Here is a 21852-nt window from a genome sequence, read left to right as displayed (position 1 = left end):
TTGAGAAGTAAGTCGTTGGTTAAGCTCACCGATTTTGGTACTGGGTCTGTGGGTATTGCGATTTTTCGAGGCTTTGGGTTGTTTGAGTCAATTAACTTCTACATCAATAATTCGTAGGAAATAGAACTCTCTAAAGTTTTCAGTGCGTGAAGATTATCGGAAATCTGAGAATTACGTGGGAACTTTCAGAATTGGGGATTAACAGTTTTGTGTAGAATTGCAATTAAAAAGAATAGTACTAGAACTAGAACTAGAATACTAGAGATCCTTAGTTAATATCTGCGGTTGTATGATAAAATGACCTAACTCACTTTTTTTATGCATCGACATATACAGTGTTCAATTTCAGTACTGTCTTGTGAACTTTTTAAGTGAAATTCATTTAATGTTCTCTCTTTCTTCTGAAAATGTAAAAATATAAATTCTATTTTCTAAATCTCAAATTAAGGCTTTAACTCAAATTTTTTGAAAATATAACGTAAGTCGTTTTATCTGTGACATGGGTTATTTTTAATTTTAGAGTACTAAGAATATCCAGATAATTATGAAGCACAAGTGCTTAGGTAATTATTATAACGAGTAGTTATATTGAAATTTAGCTTTCAATATTCATATTTCAGTGATTGAAGAACAAAATTTTTCTACTTTCCTTTCCTTTTTCTATCACCTCACCTTAATTCACGGAAGGGTTGTAACGCGATCGTGAATTAAAGTCATAAAACGCGGTATGCGAATGGCGACGAACTTTTCGACGAATTGCAAATTGCCAGCGCTAATGTGATTTTCAATTATGAAGCGCGCGCGCGTATAAATGACTAGTTTACGCGCAGGGAGAGCCGCGCGTTTAATGAATGGCGGTTCCGCGGGCTTAAGCCTGATTCACAACAGCCGCACGGGTGGTTGGACTGGCACAGGGGCGGGAAAACGTGCTCCACGTACGACCCGAAGGGGTTGCGTGCAACCTTACCTTTATTTTGCGCAGAATCACGTTAATTGCGCGCGAGGAAAAAGGATTTCTTGCCTCTTTGTTTAGAATCGCGGTTAATTACCAGGAAAAATGATTTTGTTGTTCTGTTTTCTCGAGCACCCTGGCTTCCTTGATCCAGTTATGTTCTACATATTTAAGAAACTTTTCGTGCATTTGAAAATTCTCTTTTCGAATGGTTTGGACTGTTTAATTGGCTTGGGTACTAATTCAATGTAAAATAGTTGATATTGTTAGGCATGTAAATTCGGAAATACTGAATGAAAACGCCAGCAATGCATTTCAGAATATAATATAAATAACAGAGATAATATCTCTAGAAATAAGAACATATAACTGTCCTCACTGAACTTCTTTCATTATAAAGTTGCATTTCAGCTACACAGTACAGTAGTTACTAATGTTATAAATATGTTCAATAATAATCGAGTATGAAATTTTGAAAACAAGCGTTGTAAGAGAAGTTAGGAAAATTATTTTCAGCAATAGTACTTTCGACAATCAGTCCTACTCGAAAATTGATGAATTAAATTTCGTTTCATTAAAATTGATTGGTTGCGTTATTATCAAATATTTAAGAAGCCATGAAATAATACCAATCTTACAATTCCAACCTCCAAAAACTAAAAGAAAAAATTGAATAAAATTGACGGAAGTAACAAACATACCTAGTCACGCAAGATTGCAATTGCATTAAAACCTACTTCATTTTTTAATATCGATTCTTCTTCAATCAACAAATGCTCGAACTCTCAGTTTCATTGATGGAACTCAGTAGTTAAACAACGCCGCCAATTTCCGCTCGATGGGGTCTGAGAGATTCTTATTTAACTCCCAGACGAAAAGAATGTCGAAGGGGCAATCGAACAGAAGTCGTCCGGTGGCGTGAAAAAGAATCCGCCAGGTCGGGTTTCGCTTTTCGTTAGGGTGGTCGAACGGGCGGCCAATTAGAAAGAGGATTGTATAATTGGGGAGATAAAGAATCAGCTGGATACTCGTCTGGGCGCCTCCTTCCAGCTGCCGTGCTCTCTCAACCCTGGGATGGGATCGCTACGAGGACGAAGAGGATCGAATCATCGTCCCACGTCGTCATCATCTTTATTATTATCATTATTGTAATCGTCCATGATTTCGACGATACGGGCTCCTTGAATTCAGCACGACGTTCCGTGACTACTTTCTGCCGACTTTGCAGTCGAGTACATTCATTGTGAGGCATACTTTTTCGACTATCTTCTATGTTTAGGAAACAGGAAAGAAATTACAATTAACTATGTAGATCTGAAAGGTGTTGATATCTACCACGAGGAACATTTTTCCATATAAGAGAATTTTAAGAGGCTATAAGTTCCTTAGAGAACTATCAATACCAATTCCGCCAAAGAAATACAATTTCCAATATCTTTAAAAGAGGAACAAGACTCAGTGTTCATGAAACCAAAATGGGAGCTTCCTAAAATCCCTTTCCCGAGTCATTGCTTCCCTCGAAGAACCTCGTTAGCCAATCTAATTAATTCAGTAACCTTCGATGGTCGAAGCATAAACGCGAATATCGATCGTCGCTCAGCAGAATTCTGCGAGCGTTACACCGTCGCCGTGTTGCTCTTGGCAAAGTTAATCAGTTTTTTTTCTTCTAGTTAATCGTTATCTCTCCCCAATCGCTCGGATCTTCGAAATGGTTTCACTGTTCCCTTTACTTTTTCCTCTCCGTCCCTCCTCTCCCTCGGACTCGATTTCATAATTTCCCCGCGACTCGACGGAGCTCGCCTTCCTAATTAACGTCACAATGTTGCCCCTCTCGCGCGCACGCGATTATAAAACCATCAGCGTTGCGCTTCTTGCCTTTATCAGTGCATCTTTATGCCCGACATCATCATTCATACGAGCAGTTTACATTGTCACCGATGTGCTCCAGTGTTCGCGTAATTTTAATGGAACCCGCGGTAATCGATAACGAGAATGACCGGCGGCCAGTTCCTCTCTTCCTTTCTCTCTCGTACTTTGTAACATTCTCGCTCTCACTCTCTCTCTCTCTCTCTTCCCTTATCCTTCCCTCCCCTGTATGACGGTCGTTATCATTAGCATCATAATCGTCATCGTGCGCCATTAAAGAAAAGAACCAGTTTCCAAGAGCTCCTGGCCTCTCGGCGCAGCGCGAAAGATATTGCGTGCGGATCCATCTGCACCAGTGACTCGACTTTGCCGATCACGATATATTTGCGTAACGATTTCTGTGCTTGTAGGTCGACTTTTCGCGTCGTATCCAGCTGTGGTTAATTCTCTTATGGTACAAGTTCAAACTTTGTAATGGCATTTTTAGTTCGAATGAAAGTTTGGCGATGATAGATTAGACGAAAGACGGTCATTTTAGGAAGAAAAAGTAAGCCGATAATGAGAATTAGAGTTTGTTGATATAGAGCAGTGCTGTTGAGAAATGTGACTTTGAATTTTAGCTAGGTACACGTGCACTGAAATTTATGGTTTAGGATCTTGGAGAGTATGTAGGATGAGAATGATTCTGGTTTATAGTAGAGTCATTAGAGCTATGTTTATATTAGGCAACTCTTGGTCGGGCAACCGAGTTGATCAACCTGGATTCGATCGAAGTTGTCTGTGGAAATCTAATTTCAACCAAGTTGAAATGACAATTTTGGTCGACTTTGGGTTGATCAACTCGGTAACCTGATCAAAGTTGCCTAATGTGAACATAGCTGAATAGTAAAAATTCATGATCCTTTTACTAATACCCTCAAGGTCCTAAAATTCTAAATACTTCTGTATGGAAGTTCGTTTTACCAAAAATGAAGCATGATGTGGACAAATTTTTTTACTATACTATACTATAACCTATACTTTACTATAGTATTCATGTACACAGCATCGATCTTTCCCTTGTACCAATAGATTTGAAACACCCTATGCATCGCATGACATTTTTAAACAGTGATTACCACTGATTAGCATTAAAAGCAAATTAAAGTATTTTATGTACCCTGCAAAATACATAGTAATCCTATACCGAATGATAGGCTAATCTTATAGAAGGTGAATCCTTTAACTCGACCACCATAAATTACCCATAAACTGTAATGTGGAAAGCGTTACGAAGAAAAGACACACGCTATCGAAGAGAACCTGCAGTAAACTAGATAATCAGGTTTTTATTACCTCACCTGATTGGCGAGATACAAAGATCACCTTGAGTTTTTTCAACAGAATGTGTAACATTCACCCTGCAATTCAAAACAGTATCGAAAGATCAAAGCACTTGGTGACTAATTGTTACGGAGCAAAGTTCTAAAATCAATAATTATTTCTTCCATTCTTCGACACAGTTTGAACCAAATCTACCATCGTGAAACTCCAACCAAGCTAATCTACATTCGTACTTCAAAAGCTGAACTTCACTAGCCACTAGCCACTAGTGCCAGAAAAATTAAGATTCCCTTCGTCGAAAAAGGATCGTCGAAATTCATCGCCAACAACCACATGAATGACAATAGGATTCTCCAGGCTAAACGATAGTAAACAGAAGCCTCTCGCTCTGTTGGGGACCAGTGGATTCTAAAGGGCTGCACCAATTCCATCACACGCGAACCAACGCGATACCTCTACGATCGTCCCAGAATGATAAAGCATCCTGACGAAAGGCCCACAAAGCGTCACCGCAGAATCACGGAACGATCTTTATTTACACTGTTCGGTGGCTGTTCTCCCCTTGCAGGCGGCGAGAGACAGACACCCTTTGAGCGTTTCCCGTGCACGTGGGTCCCTAGTGGGTCCCAGATGACGCAGGGATCGAGAAGAACCGAGGGAAAGAGGCATTTTCTTCGAGACAATCGCGCTAGCATAAATCGTATAGAAAATCAAGCAGTCCCTGCGTGCTCGATTATACTCGCGCGAACAATATCTTCGGAGATGAAGATCTGGGGGGATTATCGCGGCAATCATCATAATATTGACTAGGGATCATCTGATCCTTAGATATAATCTACTCTGTGATTGGACTTTAAATGCGTGGAATTTTGTGAAACGAGAATTCTAGGAACAGGTCGATTGGAAAAGAAAAAACGTAGAGCATAAGTAATAGAAAAATGAGAGATATTGTGGTAATGATGTTGAAATTAGTAGTTCAAGAGTTTTTTAACAATAGTGCTTACAAAAAAGTTTCACCTGAATTTAGGAATTTATTCTACTGGATATAATGAGTATTATCATAATAAACATTGTTAACAGGTCGCAGTCTTCACCAAAGATGCAAACTTCAGCACTGCTAATTAGTTTACCAATTAATATTACTACTGTTTGAAATATATTACGTAACTATAATAGGTTATTATCACGTTACTGTTACGTTGATAAGAGGATTGGTAGTCATGTTGATGTACATATGAGGTGTGCCAGAAAATTCTGATTTCTGCAGTGTGTCTTTATTTAAAATTAGACAGAATTTTCCAACAGACCTAATATTTAGTGGTCCATTCGACCATATCTTCTACTGTAGCATTTTAAAAGGTTACAATTTAGTTGCAATCCTTTCATCGTTCAACACAATACATATTTGAGCAACTCTTTTTAGAGACACAGAATGTACTCTATTGTATTTCTTGAAAATATCGTCGCGTTTTCCTTGAGTCTTACTACTGACAAAATACACCCGAGCCATGAACACGTGGCTTTGTAGACTTCAAAAAATGTATTTTATTCTATATGAACTGATTATATGTATCGAAAACTCGTATGTCATATTATATCAAGCTGAAGCTGAAAGAAAATGAAAATAACTTCATACAGGGAAGTATAGACAGTAGGCATTTCAATAATACCTATAATAAAACCTACTCTAGAATTAAAGAAGAAATCGACCTGGGTACCTGTTGGTAAAACTCTAGCTAAAGGAAATATCGAATGAAATTTCTTTTTTTCCTATCACGAATATGCTTTCAAACATCGAAAGCAATTTCGGAGATCGTTTAAATTTTTTAATACAGTCGCAGCTTGCCAGCATGCCCCGCCATTGAGTAATTAATAATTCCAGGAATAAATCGGTCCAGTGACGGTTACGATCTCGCGTAGAATCCGTGTCTTGTGTATCATTACCAGCGACGTTCGAGAAACGTTAACAACTGGTAATGACGAGAGCCACGATGGCTTGAAAACCTGTCAACCGAGACACGAAACCGCTTGCACAATACCGTTCCGGTAAATCGTGCTTCTGGCCGCAAGAATCCGCCTTGCCAGACTCCCTTTATCCGGAATAAATATTTCTGAAAACGGCAGCGTTGTCGTTGCGAAACCACGAATCACGGGGAGGCGAGTTTCGCGTTCAAAGGACGTGATCGATTTGCCCGATCGATTTCGACTTTCCCTTTTTCTCTTGCTTTCACTTGCTAATCGACCAAGAACGTTTGCTTTATCCCCGTGCTTGTGTAACGTTTCGTACAAATGGCGGAGATTTTGAAAAATTAGCTTTTGTTAGAAAATAGGACTCTGATTTTAAACTGTGTATCAACTTGATATTTCTGGTAAGAGATCAAGTGTTAAATAGAAATGAAGTTTATTTGTCTGGATATAGATGTGAGAGCAAACCCTGACACTGTACTAGTGTCGACTATGTATAGTAGATTGTCATTATAGACTTACAGCTCACACTAAAAACAAATTTTAAGTGAGCAGTTCGTTTCTGAGACCAACTCCTGTACAGGCAGCATACTTTTATTTTGTTAGGTCACAAGTGTGAGTGTAAAACTACATGTAAAAGTAAAACAACATTGCTTCGACTAATCTTGAAGTACAATGGATGTAGCAACGAGCTTATATGGAGGGCATGTTAGAGACTGTAGTTAAGATAATTATTATGCGAAGTAGAATTATAGACATATTCAAGAACCAGAGTTAAACCTTCTTGTTATCTTTTTATAAAACGTGTATGACCTAGCACTTGATTCTTAATTGTTATGGTGCATGTGACAGTATTTGTACTAACTTATAATCAGTCTTTAGTATTTGATATTAGAAATATTCATGGACAAATTGCTGAGATTAATAAACTGAGAAGTTATGATTTCTCCCTATACTACTATTACTTATTTTTTATAATCGCAGTGACTCTACCTTTTATGCTACAACACTGACACCATACCAATTGAGACCTAAGACAGTATTTCTGATTAAGAAGTATTATCAACTTGTAACTAACGATTTACTAACATGTAATAACAGAAAGAAAAGAGGTACTATTCTGTAAACCTGTGTAAAAGTTTGCTTCCCAGTATAATTGGTTGCTCCAAATTCGTTTAACTTCAAGTGCGAGAAGAACAGAATCAAATACAGTGAGAATGAACGCTGAGATGGGACAGTTCAAAGCAGGACATCCTTTCACACAAAGAACCATTTCGATCGCCGATAGCATTACAATTTTTTCAATCCCCAATCTTCTGGAGCACCAGAAGGTGTAAAGATGGCCTGTGGCGTGATATTGAGTAACCAGTGGTTAAGATAGCACAAGTACCTCCAATCGATATGACACAACCTGAGCTAAGGACATTAACTCTTTCGTAAAATTTAGATAATCGTGGTGATAAGTCTGTTTGGTATTGGAGTAACGTTAAAGTGTTTATCAAATTCATTGCAATTCATACAGCCTTCTGAATTATTGATTACCCTTCAAATATAAACGCAGATACGATCAAAATACCTCTGAATTGCTAAGGGATCGTACAAACCTGAGGACGAACGCGAGCGAGGCAATCTGAGGCAAAAACAATAAATGCCAAAACATATGCCTTGGCCTGGCTCGTTCACGTTCGTCGTCAAGTCTGTACATACACCTAAACGTGATGAAAGAGGCTGAATATTTTCCTTCGGTGAAAATTCACGAGTTCCACGTCAGATTGGGGAATGACGAATGGGCCAGTGGGCCCCCTCCGTCGACGGTGCCTTTTATAAGTGCCTTTTCGAATTTTTCAAGCATCGTTCAACTCACAAAACTCGTTATCCCCGTAGTTATGTCGATTTTACGTGAGCAGGAAACGCTCAGCAACTTCTCGATTCTCTTTTCATTGTTACCCTGTCCCTTCTGAAGATTTGCCGTCTTTCCATTGCGGAAATATAGTAATTTATTCCTAGAGTGGTAAGAAAGATGATCGATCGATGGAATGTGTTCTTTTAGGATCAGTTTAAAGAATAGGTTTTAGGATAGTCTTTGCTTTCGTTCTAAGGGTTGGAGGGTGGAAACTGAAAAAAAAAAACTTGAGAAGAGTTCCATTGACAAACATTTTTGTTCAGTTTTATGGATGCTCTCTGTTTTAAAGTAAAAGATCACCGAGGAGATTGTTTTAAACTCGTCGTTTAATTAAATTAAAACGCTGCTATGTTGGACTTCGTACTTCTTAATTTGAAAAATTGTTTTACTGAAAGGAACACTTCTATCATTTTCACAATCAGTGTAATATTTTTACATTTAAGGTAGAAGCTTGCAAATTTTCTGTTAGGTCTTGGATGGCGAGTTGCAAATGCGCTCCATGTTTTCGTTAAAGAGTTTTCAATGAATGGATAAAAGAAAATTATTATTTAAGCAAATGACACTTGTAGCGACTCTGAGATGAATTAAAGATTAAAACAATGGATTCTAATTGCAAAAAATATACCGATGGTCTCTTAACATAATTTAATAGGTCCTTTACATTGCAAGGCTAGCAAAATTACAAAGGGGATAAAATTACAAAGGAAATGAAATTACAATCAGGATTAAATTGTTATTATGTTCTTTACTTCTTAAAGATTTTATGCTTTACTTATTATTATCATTATTATTATCCCTATTATTAACATTTATCTCTTAATGTTAAGCTTAAATTAAAGTTTTTTCATTTCCCCTTTTCATTATTAACAACAGCTACTTTAATATTTAAAACATAATTCATACTGTGGATGTGTTTCATTTTTACGATCCAACAGGTTAATAAATAACTTATACAGAACAGCCCATGCAACCTTGAACGATTAATATCCTGAGAGTTATATGATCAATTTTAACCATTCGGATTTCAAATTCCATGAATCAAAATTTTGAAATTCTAACTCTCCTGCGTGATAATTAAAAATCACTCTCATCACAAATTTAAGTTGTTTACTATTTCTATACAAGTAGGATATTTAACAAAATCGATTTACGCAATAAAAACACGTTACAGAATCTCATATACGAATGTATAAAGCAGCAATAAACAATAGCGTTTGATAAACAAATAACGGCATTGTGCACTGTTCCCTATTCTCTTTTATTGTTTCGCTAAATGTAATACGTTTGAACCGCACGAAAATAGCGGGCCAATTACAGGATTCACCCTGACAAAACCTCGGTGCAATCATCGCGCATGGAGCAGTCAGAGGAACACCGGGACGCGTTTCCCCGCTCGAAAATTTCTATCAACAGGTTGTCACGGGGCTGACCGCGATTTCCACGCGCCCGGGGGATCACTTTCACCCCCTCGTCGATGGGAAATTGACGCGCGGCAGATCGCGTTTATTCGTTAAATAACCGTATCGATTGAAGCCACCGCTAGGCGATTGGAAATCGTTTTTGGGAGTCGCGGCGCAGCAGAGGGCCGATAATTTCGTCGAACGTATCTGTCGGATTGAAAAACAAACAGGGAATCTCTATGGTCTATTCATTTACGTCCATATGGAAACGGGGAATCACGATTTTTCGCTGATTTTCTTGTCCGCGTGAGAAAAATTCACACCTACACCAATTGATGAGCTTCGTGGATCTTCGATGCTGCTTTTTCATTCATTTTTGCGTGAATTGGGTTTTTATTGATATTATTGTTTTGTCTGTGCCTTTTACAAAAATATTGGCTTAAAAATTTCTATCGGATTATTTAAGGCGAAACCAGTTTGTTCTTATTCAAAGTTAAATATAAACGCAACAATAGACAAATTAGCACCAACGAATTGTCACAGGTGTAGTTTCTAATTCTTTTAAGAAAACTACTTAGGAAACCTTACATCTCGTTTGAAGGACAACAAAAATTTCGAATATTTGCGTAAAGAGAGAGAATAGCTTGAAACGTTAATTTCAATTGTAATCACACAATATGCTTCCTGTACACCTAATAAAATGTAATTAATTTTCATCGTCACTAGTAATTTATAAATCACCTATAACAGCACAATACATTTTACTTTACGCAACATTATCCCACTATGAAAACAAATAGGTATATAATTAGAAACTTATAAATCATGTCATTTTGTGAATTAATTTCTGTTGCCGCGTACAAAGAAATTTCCCTGCAAAAGATTGTATCATTAACAATTCAGAAGTCTACCTGAAAGAAATTTTTTCCCAACCAATAGTCGCTTCGAAACAGTCTTATTGAATTCGCTTCGACTCGCCACTCAAAGAAATAACTTTCCATTCATTAGTCTACAATGTTGCAAACAGGTCTAAAAAAAACTGCAACAGAAATTAGCATCTTATCGCGAAACATGAGAAAGAGTCCTTCGACTAACGAATTGTTTACATTCAATTCCGCGCTATTCGAATTCAAAACGATAATGGTTATCGCGTCGTCGGTAATTTTCGTTAATTGCCGTGCGTTCGGTTCGAATCGCGGATCAATCGGGGCTGGCCAGGAGGGGGAAAAATCCGATGACGAGGAACCGGGAGGCAGCTTAATCACCCGTCCCGCGGATAATTTTCTTGGGCAGAGGGGCAGCGAGCGCGCGGCGATCGGCGCCGATTAACCCGTAACGCAATCTCATCGAATCAATTTCACCTTTTATTTCTCGCATTAATCTCTTCATAGGTCCGCTGCACGGCCGCCGCGGCTCCTCTCGTTAATCGCAATAAACAATTCCGTGCTTTCGCGGGTCCCTTTATTACTAATTAAACCGGGAGAAATGTCCGAGAGCTGAGAACGAAACGGCGCGCCGACTCGGACGGCCTCGGCGAGGAAAAAGGACGCAGGACGAGGCAAGAAGTTGATTGTTTCGGCCCTCGACGATGTTAATACAGCGATAAATAATTGCTGTATTTTTAGAACGCGTCGCTGATTGCCTGAAACGTTGCGATCCCCGCGTCGCGTCGCTTCGGCCGAATAATTTCGTGGCTTTCGCGTTTACTTCCACCTCTGATGGACGTACTCAGCCCCGCGGTGCTGAAACACCTGGTCGAGATCTTGAAACTGCCGGTCAAACGCTTGATTGATAGACCGTTCGAGGAGAAATGAAATTCGATGGATCGCTCGTTTCGCGGAATGTTCAGTTTCTTCGGATACCGAGATTGTGGCTGTGCGAAATGCATCTGTTACTGGAGGTATAATTTCGGAGATGATTATGGAGATACAAAGTGGAGTGCATTAAGGTTAACCTGTGCAACGTTCACAGAGCGCGTGCTGTTCCCTCTTCTTTCGCTATGGTACGAACGCGGTTCAAACTTGGCTTTGAAATTTATGGTCAGCTACCGAGAACATAAATTTCTACGCAGATATTCTATAGAATAGTATGGTGTGCATACAATAATGGCCAATAAAATTGCAGCAATCGCTAAGAATACTATTTATTAAATGGAATATGAAAATGGTAAGAAAATAGACGATTACGTCTCGTATAACAGTTAAACCAACCGCATTGCAATTGAAATGATGCATAAGTGAATTTCACACAACTGGTGGTCAATTAACTAGTAGTCACAGTAGGTGAATCTCTTTTTTTTGGAGTTTAAAGTCGCATCAACTTCTTAGGTTATTAGCGACTGGGGTGAATCTCTTTAACAATCTCTTTAACGAATGTATTTGTGGCGTTACGATGTAATTTTTGTTACAGTTTAGCAATTTTTGGATTTTTCGATTAATCCTCATACAATATTTTTAGAGGAGCAGAAAACTCCAAGTTTTTTAATAGCGGATTAATAATATTCTCAAAGGATGTTACTTCACTCACAACTAGAATTACCATCCTACCTCGCGGAATATCTACATAACAGAGTTTAAAATATACACAAACGTAACACGAAACACTTAACATAATTTCCATACTTCCATTTCCTGAACGCATTAACTACTTCAACCTGTGCCATGCTGTGAAAATCGAACATTCAGAATAAAATATTCACGGATCTGCTTTAACGCGCCTAGTTAACTTTGCACCTATGCTTCTGAGATAGTCTAACAAAATAAGAAGAATCGAGCCGTGGATCGAGGAGCGGAAATACATTTTCTTTTTTGTTTGACCCTGACGACTACCGAATAGTGTCTCGCGCCAGGCGCGCACCGTCATTAAGGTCGAATATTTAAATTGAATTTACGAGTCCTGGCCCGAGGCTACGCGTGGGCAAACGCGTCGGATCCACGCGAAGGATTCGTGCGAGATCGACGATCCGATCTTTTCGGCGGCCCCGAGGATGAAGGATCGCCGTGGCGTTGAGTCCACTAGTGGATCCCTTGGAATTTGCTTCATATTTCCCTGAGGATATCGTGGCCACGTGATTCTTCGACCGTGCCATAAATTATGGATCCCTGACGTCATGTTCAGAAGCGATTAATCGATGACAAAATTCGCCGCTGCTTCGAGTTATTTTTGGAACGGTGTTATTAAGTTGTTATATGAGCTTACGATTCTCAAGGGAAGGTGCAGTTGCTTGACCAAACTTTCGGCGTTTTTGAGCAATTCGTGCATCCGGTTGTTAAGCGCCAACTGATGATGATTTCTGTTAGTCTTCTGGGAAATTTTACCATGTTGATTCTTAAGTTAATGAAGTACAATTCCTTCCTCAAACTTGAACCGTTTCTGAAGAATTTTACTCGTAACAACTGACTAGGCATATCGTAGATTATGTGTGATATATTTCTTATTTTTGGTTGTATTAAATATTGTTCTTTTTGCATAACTGTTTAAAATAGTAAACTTCTTGAACAATTAGTATCTAGAAACTGAGTTTCTAAAATATCTACTATTCCATTAAATCAATTTTCGAAACCTGATACGAGAGTAACTTCCAGTGAAACAGTTCGATATTTGAATAATTAGTCTATATTTGCGTCATTCAAATGCTAAACTAATTAACTCGTGAAAACAATAAACAGAGGAAAATAGCGATGCAATAAATACTTAATGCCTTTTAAAAATTTAACTTTAAAAGTATATGCACTAATTATTATGCAGCTGTCGTACATAATGACATTAGGTACTTTATGGCGATAAATATAAACATACTCGAGTGATAAATCGAAAAATCTTACATGAAGTTGGATCGATTAATTTGTCTTTTAAAAGATGCATTTCACAAGTAAAGGAAGATTGCGTTTTAAACGCTTATCGGAGCGAACGTCATGGGATAAATTACAACAAAGATATCCTCTCTTTCCTAGAGTCGATCAAACTCTCCGTTACAGTCATCAAGGGCATTTCGCTTGGAGGAATTACAGGCGTGATTTTCTCGGTTCCTCAAGCATCCTGAGAATAAATCGTGGCCAATTAATCAGAGGGTCACGGAGGCAACGGCATTGAAGGGGCCTCGAGGCCGTAGGACTCTTGGGTGTTTCGCAATTAAAAGCGCCGATTTCGCGGTACTGCGCCACTCCTGGATTCATTAGTCTGTTATTCCTGGCGTTCCTAATTTTGACACGATCATCGACTTCGATCTCGCTTTAAAAATCAGTGCGCGGCGGTGTCACTCCCATGACACTTCCACGTAATTTTATTCTTTTTCCTGGTTTCTTTGTACACGATGAAATTATTATTATTATCGAAACCTTCTATCTTAATTCTAACCTTGCTGTTTTATTCGTTCTTCTCATAATTACTTTCCACCTTTCCATTCTTTAACACTCTCTGCCCCTTTTACTTCGTTATTCGTATATTTCCACTTTTCTCGCAAAACTGCCAGTTATTTCATCATTTGTTGCATTCGTAATCGTCCCTACCAGATGACGATTTTCCTCTCCCCGTCAAGTTTCAACGATAATTAGCGGCCTCGTCGATCGCGAATTGCGCAATCCTACCGACGCCAAAAGAGCATCAAAGATCCTTTCGTTCTTCTCCCGCGCATCACGGTCAAATTTTATTGCTTCGCTGCGTCGGTTCTCGGTTGATTCTCAGATTCCAGAAACTGGAATTTAAACAATATTCTCTCCGTCTGGGTGCTTTCGTCAGACGCGACCGTGTCTGAAGATCGTCGTGTTACGAAATTTCGAAACTCGACGCAGCGACGGTCGCGGTAATTAAAGGGGAACGTTAATTTCTTCTCGGCACGGGCAGATCGTACGAGATCATCCTTCCTCGGTCATTATTTTCGAATAACGCACGAAAGATTCGGTTCCCTCGCTAACAGCAACTCTGGATTGTCGATTGGAGGCCTGTTCCAGTTGCTAGACTGTTCTCGTCCCAAAAAGTTTTCTCGTAACGCATTAATCTTCGGTTAATCGAGCTCTGTCTCACGCAACCGAAACATGAACTCTCTCTCTCGACTAGATAACGAAATATGAGGTCTCTTGGTGTAGGCTCAGGGCTCGGTGAGAGGTTTATAGCAGGGGACACATTTCTGAGGTCAACGATAGTAACTCGCTGCTTTGGAGTCAAAAACGCGAGTGACAGTATAGGCAAACAAAACTTTTTCGCTCTAAGTAATTTCAGAGTATTACGAATATAGTAATGTTGAGAAATATTTATGGGATATAAGTTCAACATTAAGTTCACGAAATAATAATAATTATTATCTGTGGTTATAAAGCAAAGCAATATAGACTGTAGTTTCGAAGAATTTGAATTGATGTATAGTCGAAATCTACAAAATGAAGTTAATATTTTAATGGAATGGAAATAAACTTCCTCTTAGAAGAAGACAAGGATATAATAAACTGCAGAAGATTGTAACATCGTCTGTCAGTGAGTGATATTATCACTGAAGCCAAAAATCTTCATAATAGACCACGGCTCAATGACAAATTTACAACGAGAGACATGTTTCTGAGGTCAAGGTACAATTGGTGACAGTTCATTTTAATTTTAGCACGGATGTAGTGACAGTGCATAATCAATAAATCTTATTCATTCAAAATAATTTCAAGCTATGCTAAATATAGTAATGAATTTATAACGAGTGAATATTGTATATTCCTAGAGAAAAATATTTTAAGGAAATTATTTTCGTTATCTGATTTTACATGGACTTATGAACTCATCTTTTCGCTGATCAATCGAAATTTCTGACGAACATATGATTCAATGCGTCGAGTTATCAATGGACTAAAGTTAGAGCGGTCGAATAGGAAAAAGGCACTGTGAGATTTCGAGCAGACGCTCATGGCCGTGGCCCTTTTCCCCTTCTATCTCTCCTATCAATTAAAAGTGTCAATTCGCAACGCGATGGCGCGTAATTTGCATCAGACGAAACGTCGCTCGGAATTATTTACGAGAGGAGCCTTGGGGATCCACTAATCGCTCATCGTCGGCGACGTAATAATTCGTACGGAAAGAAATATGTATTTCGTGCAAAAGGAGCGGCGTCTCGCGCGCAAGCAGCTTCATCAGGAATTTTATTTACACATAAATTTGGTCGTTTTTTCTTGTCTATGTGTTCGTCGTTAAAAATCGCGACTTGATTGCCCGGTTCTTGGATCTCCTTTTTGGAAAAAAAGTAAGATTGCTGAGCACGATAGTCTTTACCTAGACAATGAATGGTGGGATACAAAAATGAAAGAAGGAAAAACAAGCTAAAAGTGAAAGTAAATAATAAAAACTGAAAGAAGTGCTAAAAATGAAGGTATCGGGCCATTCTATTCATAATGTTTCTTATCTTACGTGTTAGTTTAAAAACTGTAGACATTTTTTGGGAAAGGAATTCTTAGGAATGAAAGAAAGAAGATAATTAAAAGGTGAAAGGTAGTTTTAAAGTGTTTATCGTATCAAACTTTTTTCGAGATAAAATCATTTTTAGTACGAAACACTCAAAAAAGTTGATATTATTAATATTAATATTGCGAAATTTTTATTGGTTGATAATGCATTTTTTGTATGCAGTAGAAATGTAATCTTTTTAATTATTATCTCAAATAGACATGTTTAAATATTTACAAGAAACCTACATCTTGTTTTATGCTCAAGTTATTTGTAACATAAATCCCAACTTATTTTTAATTTTTAATGTCTGCTTATGATATAATAGATACTACTTTAGCATCGCGTGTAACTCGTTTTAAGTTACAAACCAAAATTTATAGTCTTTCCGATAGGCAGAATGTTGAATTCAGAAACTTCCCATAAACACAATCTGATTCTTTTAAGAGGGTTTGTCGCTCCTTTCCTTTCCAGTCGATGCCACTACAATGTAACTTGTATATGAAAGAAATTACTCTGAGAAAATTAAATGAAGAAAATACGATGCCACGAGTAAACTGCACTAAATTTAGCATTATCTCGTGGACAGAGCTGGTCGCCCAGCAGACGCAGTAAAATTTTATTAACGAATAAACCCAATTACCGTCGCGAGCTTTTTACAGCGTGCGCCTTCGATAAACCTGTAATTGCGGGCAACGTTAGCTCGCGAACTTTTCGAAAACGCGCGCTCAAAACAAGACCGAGCGCGGTCTTTCGGAGTTGGAGATGCGTCGAGGATGAAATTAGTCTGGCGATAAAGTTGTATCGGTTGGGTAGAGGCGCCGTTAATTAGTTAGTTTACGGTTGCCCTTATCTGTGATCTTATTCGTGGCATTTACGAGCGTGTGAATAGTGCTCTTCCAAGAGCGACGTTCGAAAGGACTCGAGGCAGCTTTGAGGAAATCTCGTGCTATTTGAATCGATTTCTTCTTCGACATTTGAATATTCGACGCTAGAGTATCAATGGACGCAAAATTGAATTATCAAATGCGTTAAATCGTTTGGAATGCACAGTCTGCGCAATCATATATTAGAACTCATTTATTTCTTAACTTTAATTTGATCATCTAATTGTGAGCCATTAAATTCATTTATATTCTTTATCCTACATTGAAATATTAAGCACATACACGTATTATATAGGATGAATCGTAAAGTGGTCACCACAATATTTGAGTTGGTTCTGATAGCTTTAATATAAAGTTTATTGGCGTTAAATAAAGATTTTATTAGTATAAAGGAACGCTCGAACGTATCATTTTCTTGTGTGCTACTTCAATTGGTAATTTATCTATTTTAAATACATATATGAGGAGCAAATTATATGGTAAGTATTAAGTTAAAAAACTCAAGATGGTTTCCGTTTTCTACGAAAAAAAAAAAATAAATTTGGATTCATTTTACAACAATAAATCATACACTTGATACCAATAAACATTCTTTAATTCCGGAAATGCAAGAATTAAAAGTCTCAAGTTGATGGGTTTACTGCGTTATGCCTGCTCTAATATTACTAGGATTACTCACCTATTTATTGCTTACGGTTTTTTACGACTTTCTATGCCTATCAGGCAACTTATTCTTTTTATTATAATAATAAAATATAATTAATACTTTTCGCCAAAGTTCGACAATATTTTCCGTATCCGCCTATAACTATACGAACGCAGTTCACCAACGACTTACATTACACATCGATAGACTCGATCATATCGAATTGAAATATAATGAACAACAGATATTTTCAATTAAAAAACAAGAAACTACCACGTTGAGAGGTCCCATAATCAAAAACAACGAATTACCCAGAGGTCAAAAAGTATCCCTCGAAATTGATTTCCGACGGAAGTTCATGTTCAATTCGGTCCACAATGTATCTTCGAAAATCCATTTACCCAAAAGAGAGAAGCAAATCATAAAATTTCCTCGTTAACGAAAGAAATCAATTTCATCGAACCGTAACGAGGCAAAGGGCCACTTTTCGGCCACTGTTGAAGCATAATCGTTCGGAGTAGCCTTTAATCGACGCGTTCCGCACGGCTCCTCGAGCAGGAGGAGAGTTTCTTGTTCGATTCCTTAATCCCGTCGATTAATCGAACCCCGAAAGAGAGGGGCACCTGACGAGGGAAGGGGCGAGGTGGGGGGAGGACAGCGATCGCGTTACGTGGGCCTGAGTGCGAACTTGACACCGGCAAGGACGCGTTTCGAAAGGAGGAAATAAAAAATATACTGGTCCCAGACCGTTAAAGGACGCGGCGAGTCAGCTGTTGAAGCCGCACGCAACCGACTCGATCGCCAAATAAATCGCGGGTAAAAGGATCGACTCTCGCTAGGCTCGACCTCGAACGGATCTTCATGCGAATCAAGCACATCTTCTCGAGAATCGCGAACCGACTAACGGGATCGCGCATTCAGACATATTTTTTTTTTTTACCTCGAAACTCCTGGCTTCACTTGCTCAAAGTATACAGACGTGTGCGCGTTCGTCTATGGGCGGAGAGAGGGAGATTTTCTCCCCCTTTTGTCGGTTTTGAATAGTCCGACATTCGACGAAGCTGATTTACTGTCTTCACGATTGCGCACAGGTGGCAGTATACATTTATTCATAGGTTTATGATTGGTGTTAGTGGGAATTTCTAATGAAGGCCACTGTAATAAAGGAATCGCGACGAAATGTATGAGAAGTTGCTTTATTTAAAAATAGAATTGCCGTACTGTTCTGAGAGAGATTTTTAGCAAGCGTGGGAGTTTATATGATCTTGTCTTAAGTTTGTGGATTATTATTAATATTTTAACAACAGTTTATGATCATTTCTTGGAACGAATCTCTCATATTCGCGCGATTTGTGAAAGTGAACTATCAATGCGTAAATTGGCCTGAAAAAGATGCTGTTACTTTTTGTAAGCTCGTTTCTTGTATCGTTTCACAAGCTATTAGCGGTTAAATAGTGTATAACAAAATACGATAAATGAAACGAAAGGATTAGAGGAATAGAAACATGTACAGTGTTTTCACAACATAGCCTCATGAATTACTGACAAATTTATAGCGAGAGACACATCCCTAAAATCGACTCATGCTCATAGTACACAGTTTACTTTGATCTTATCAAAAACGTCAGGAACAGTGTAAAACTGCGTTGCTTCAGAGAATTTGGAACTAGAATTATTACTCGATATAATCGCGTGTCTCGTTACGAGGAATAAGATTGTAATGAATATCAACTGTCTTTCCGAGGTCGATTCATATATTAATACCTAATGCATTTCTGTCTCATCAAATACGAAGGTGAATTAAAATGCGAGAATGCTTTCAAGAATTAGCTTATACAGAGGAAATACGTATTTTGCCCAGAATAGTTTACGCGATATAATTTCTTGGAAATAGAGAAAATTCGAGATTATAACGTATAATAACTATCGCTGTAGTAAATGAGATTCAATTATACGATATCTATAACATTAAAGCGGAACTCATATGCTCGTAATATCTACGGAAAAGGTGTTCAAAACTTCAAACACTGATATATCAAAAATAAAACTATACTTAACTTATGTCATTTTGCCTTACAAACACAGATATGTCCTCACTGCATCTCGCATTTATGGATTATTAAAATCTCCTCATGTCTCCACCCATTTCTATTTAAAGACCAGCGACAAGTAAAGAGGATTACGCGACAGGACACCAAAACGACGCACAATGGTCCAATTTGCTGAAAACGTGATAAAAAGTCCCTAAATTCACATTGTACCTACTGTTTATTATTACGAAGATATTTATGTCGAGAATTTTCGTAGTCGCAGAGTATGTATCCTTTTTCTCATAAAAACACTATATCCATCACTTTTCATGAATTTCATTGTATTAGTAACTTCAAACAACATAAATCAAACAGTACTGTAAAATAAAGTTTAAAACGACAGCTTCTCGTTACCTTTATAGGACACATTTTTAGTGTAATAAAATGGTTCAACCTCAAAATCAGATTCTGTGACTCCAAAAACTCCTATAGTGATCATCTTCATAATGACTAACAAGACACTGTGAATATTTCTAAAGATTTCTCGTCGTATTTTCAGTAAATTGGTCCACCGCGTGATGCTCCTTTCGCGTGAATCGCGGCTCGTCGACGTCCCCGCGAAATCTCGATCCCTCGAAGGCCGTGGATCGCTGTTATGATCCTGGGGCGTGGCACGTAGCGATTCGTCGATTCGAGAAAGGAATCCGTCGTTTTACGTAACGATCGGCGACGATCCGCAATCGAGCCCAGAAAACCGTGCACCGCCTCTGCGTCGTTCATCGCGTGTCCAGGATAGTTTCCACAATTCTTTGCGTCCTCTCGGCGCGATATCCCCCCGTCCTCGATCACGCCGAGGACTTCCAAGAAGTTCGAATACGTATCGTCATAATTTCAGAACGGTATCTCGTGACCCGAGTGAATTACTCTTTGCCACAGCGCGGGCGCATGGTCTGTCACCGTGATCCTTGACAGAGTTTTATCGCACGGAAGGATCGTGAGGACCGGGCCGAGGCAAATTACGAGATTCCTCCTCCCCCCCCTCTTCTGGACGAAGCGCCACAGCTAGACGCGATTAAAACAGAATTGGGTCCCGGACCGTCGGCGGCTGGAAACGGAAGAGGGCCCCTAACGGGGACTGGGTTTCGAAAAAGCCATGGCTGGAAACCGGTCCATCAAGAGCAGGAATCGTAGCTCAATTCTGTGCCAGTTTCGCGGAACTGGACAGAAGTCTCGCGCAACTTTGTTTCCAGCCGAGTGGCGATCCGTTTCCCCTGTACATCAATTAAGCGGGACAAATTAGAACGGGCTGAGCCAATATTGAAAGCAGCCGTGAGCATCGGCGTGCAACGCTGACGAGTCGTCAACGCTGTCGCCGTTTCTTCCTCTTTCCCGTCTTTCGCGAACGGAGAGGAACAGCGGAAAGATGAGAAGAAGGTATTTAAGACTGCCGACCAAGAGAACGAACTAGCGTACAAAGAGCGCCGAGAGAGCAGGGAGCAAAAAGGGACGAGGCGGTGAAGGCAAGACGGAGATGAGGGACGAAATAAAAAGATCTGGAAGAATTAAGAGAGGAGAGGAGCAGAGGGAGATCTCTATGCGGTAGCTGAAGCCAGTCAGTCAGGTATGCCTGCAGGCTAGGCCATGATAGACAAGGTCATCTTCTCCCCGCCTTTGCGCGTACGCTCTGGCTACCGCCAGTCCTCGTTTACATTTATTTATTTATAAATATACTGCGGCACTCGGCTAATGCGCCGACAGAGAGAGAGAGGAAGGAGGAAGCGGAGCAGCGCTGAGCAGCGTGGAAGGGGACCTCGGCCAAGAGGCGAACGACGATGGAACCCCTTCACCTGTCGATTCGTTCTTTCATTATTCGGTCGATCGCGGCGCGAATGAGTCCGCGGAAAAGCGACTGCCGACGGTTTACGGCCGCTCCTTCTCGAAACTGCCTCATCTCGTTGCTCGTGGACTTTGTTTTCTCGGTCGCGACGAGCTAATTATCTACCTGATGCGATCCTATCGCGGAGGTCTAGCTGTCTAAGGCTAGGTCGCTGGGCAGCCCGAAGAGTACGGGAGAGATGAACGACGGAGAGATTTACGCATTATGAACCTTCCATGTAGGCTACCTTCATTTAGAGCTACTGTTGGTAGCTTTTTTCTACTACGTATTAGTAATTTCGATATGCCTATCAGAACTTTGCATAATATATTAGTGTTCATAATGCAGTCATAAGATACATGGAACCCTAAACGATGCCTCCAAGGATTATTATTACTCTTTCTTATAGCATGAGGTATAGTGTAGTACCTGTAGTTAATATTGAAGAAAATAAGTACTTCTGTAGACTATAAAGGGCAAGACTCAACAGTTCAATCTACTGTTATTAACACATTCGTAACGGTCATTTTGAGCGATCTCTACTTAAACACTTTGCCAGAAGAAAATGACTACGTATGCTTAAG

At 39.2% G+C, this 21852-nt stretch overlaps 1 protein-coding gene across 1 annotated transcript in view; it reads left to right on the top strand.

Moving 5' to 3' along the window:
- The window catches only part of LOC143179356 (uncharacterized), a 165692-nt gene that overhangs the window by 141337 nt on the left and 2503 nt on the right, over positions 1-21852 (top strand). The window lies entirely within an intron of this gene.

This window comes from Calliopsis andreniformis, chromosome 5 (assembly GCF_051401765.1).
Source record: "Calliopsis andreniformis isolate RMS-2024a chromosome 5, iyCalAndr_principal, whole genome shotgun sequence".
In the NCBI taxonomy this organism is placed as follows: Eukaryota; Metazoa; Arthropoda; class Insecta; order Hymenoptera; family Andrenidae; genus Calliopsis; species Calliopsis andreniformis.
The sequence above is the reverse complement of the archived record's forward strand: the minus strand, read 5'-3'. Positions and strand labels throughout refer to the sequence as shown.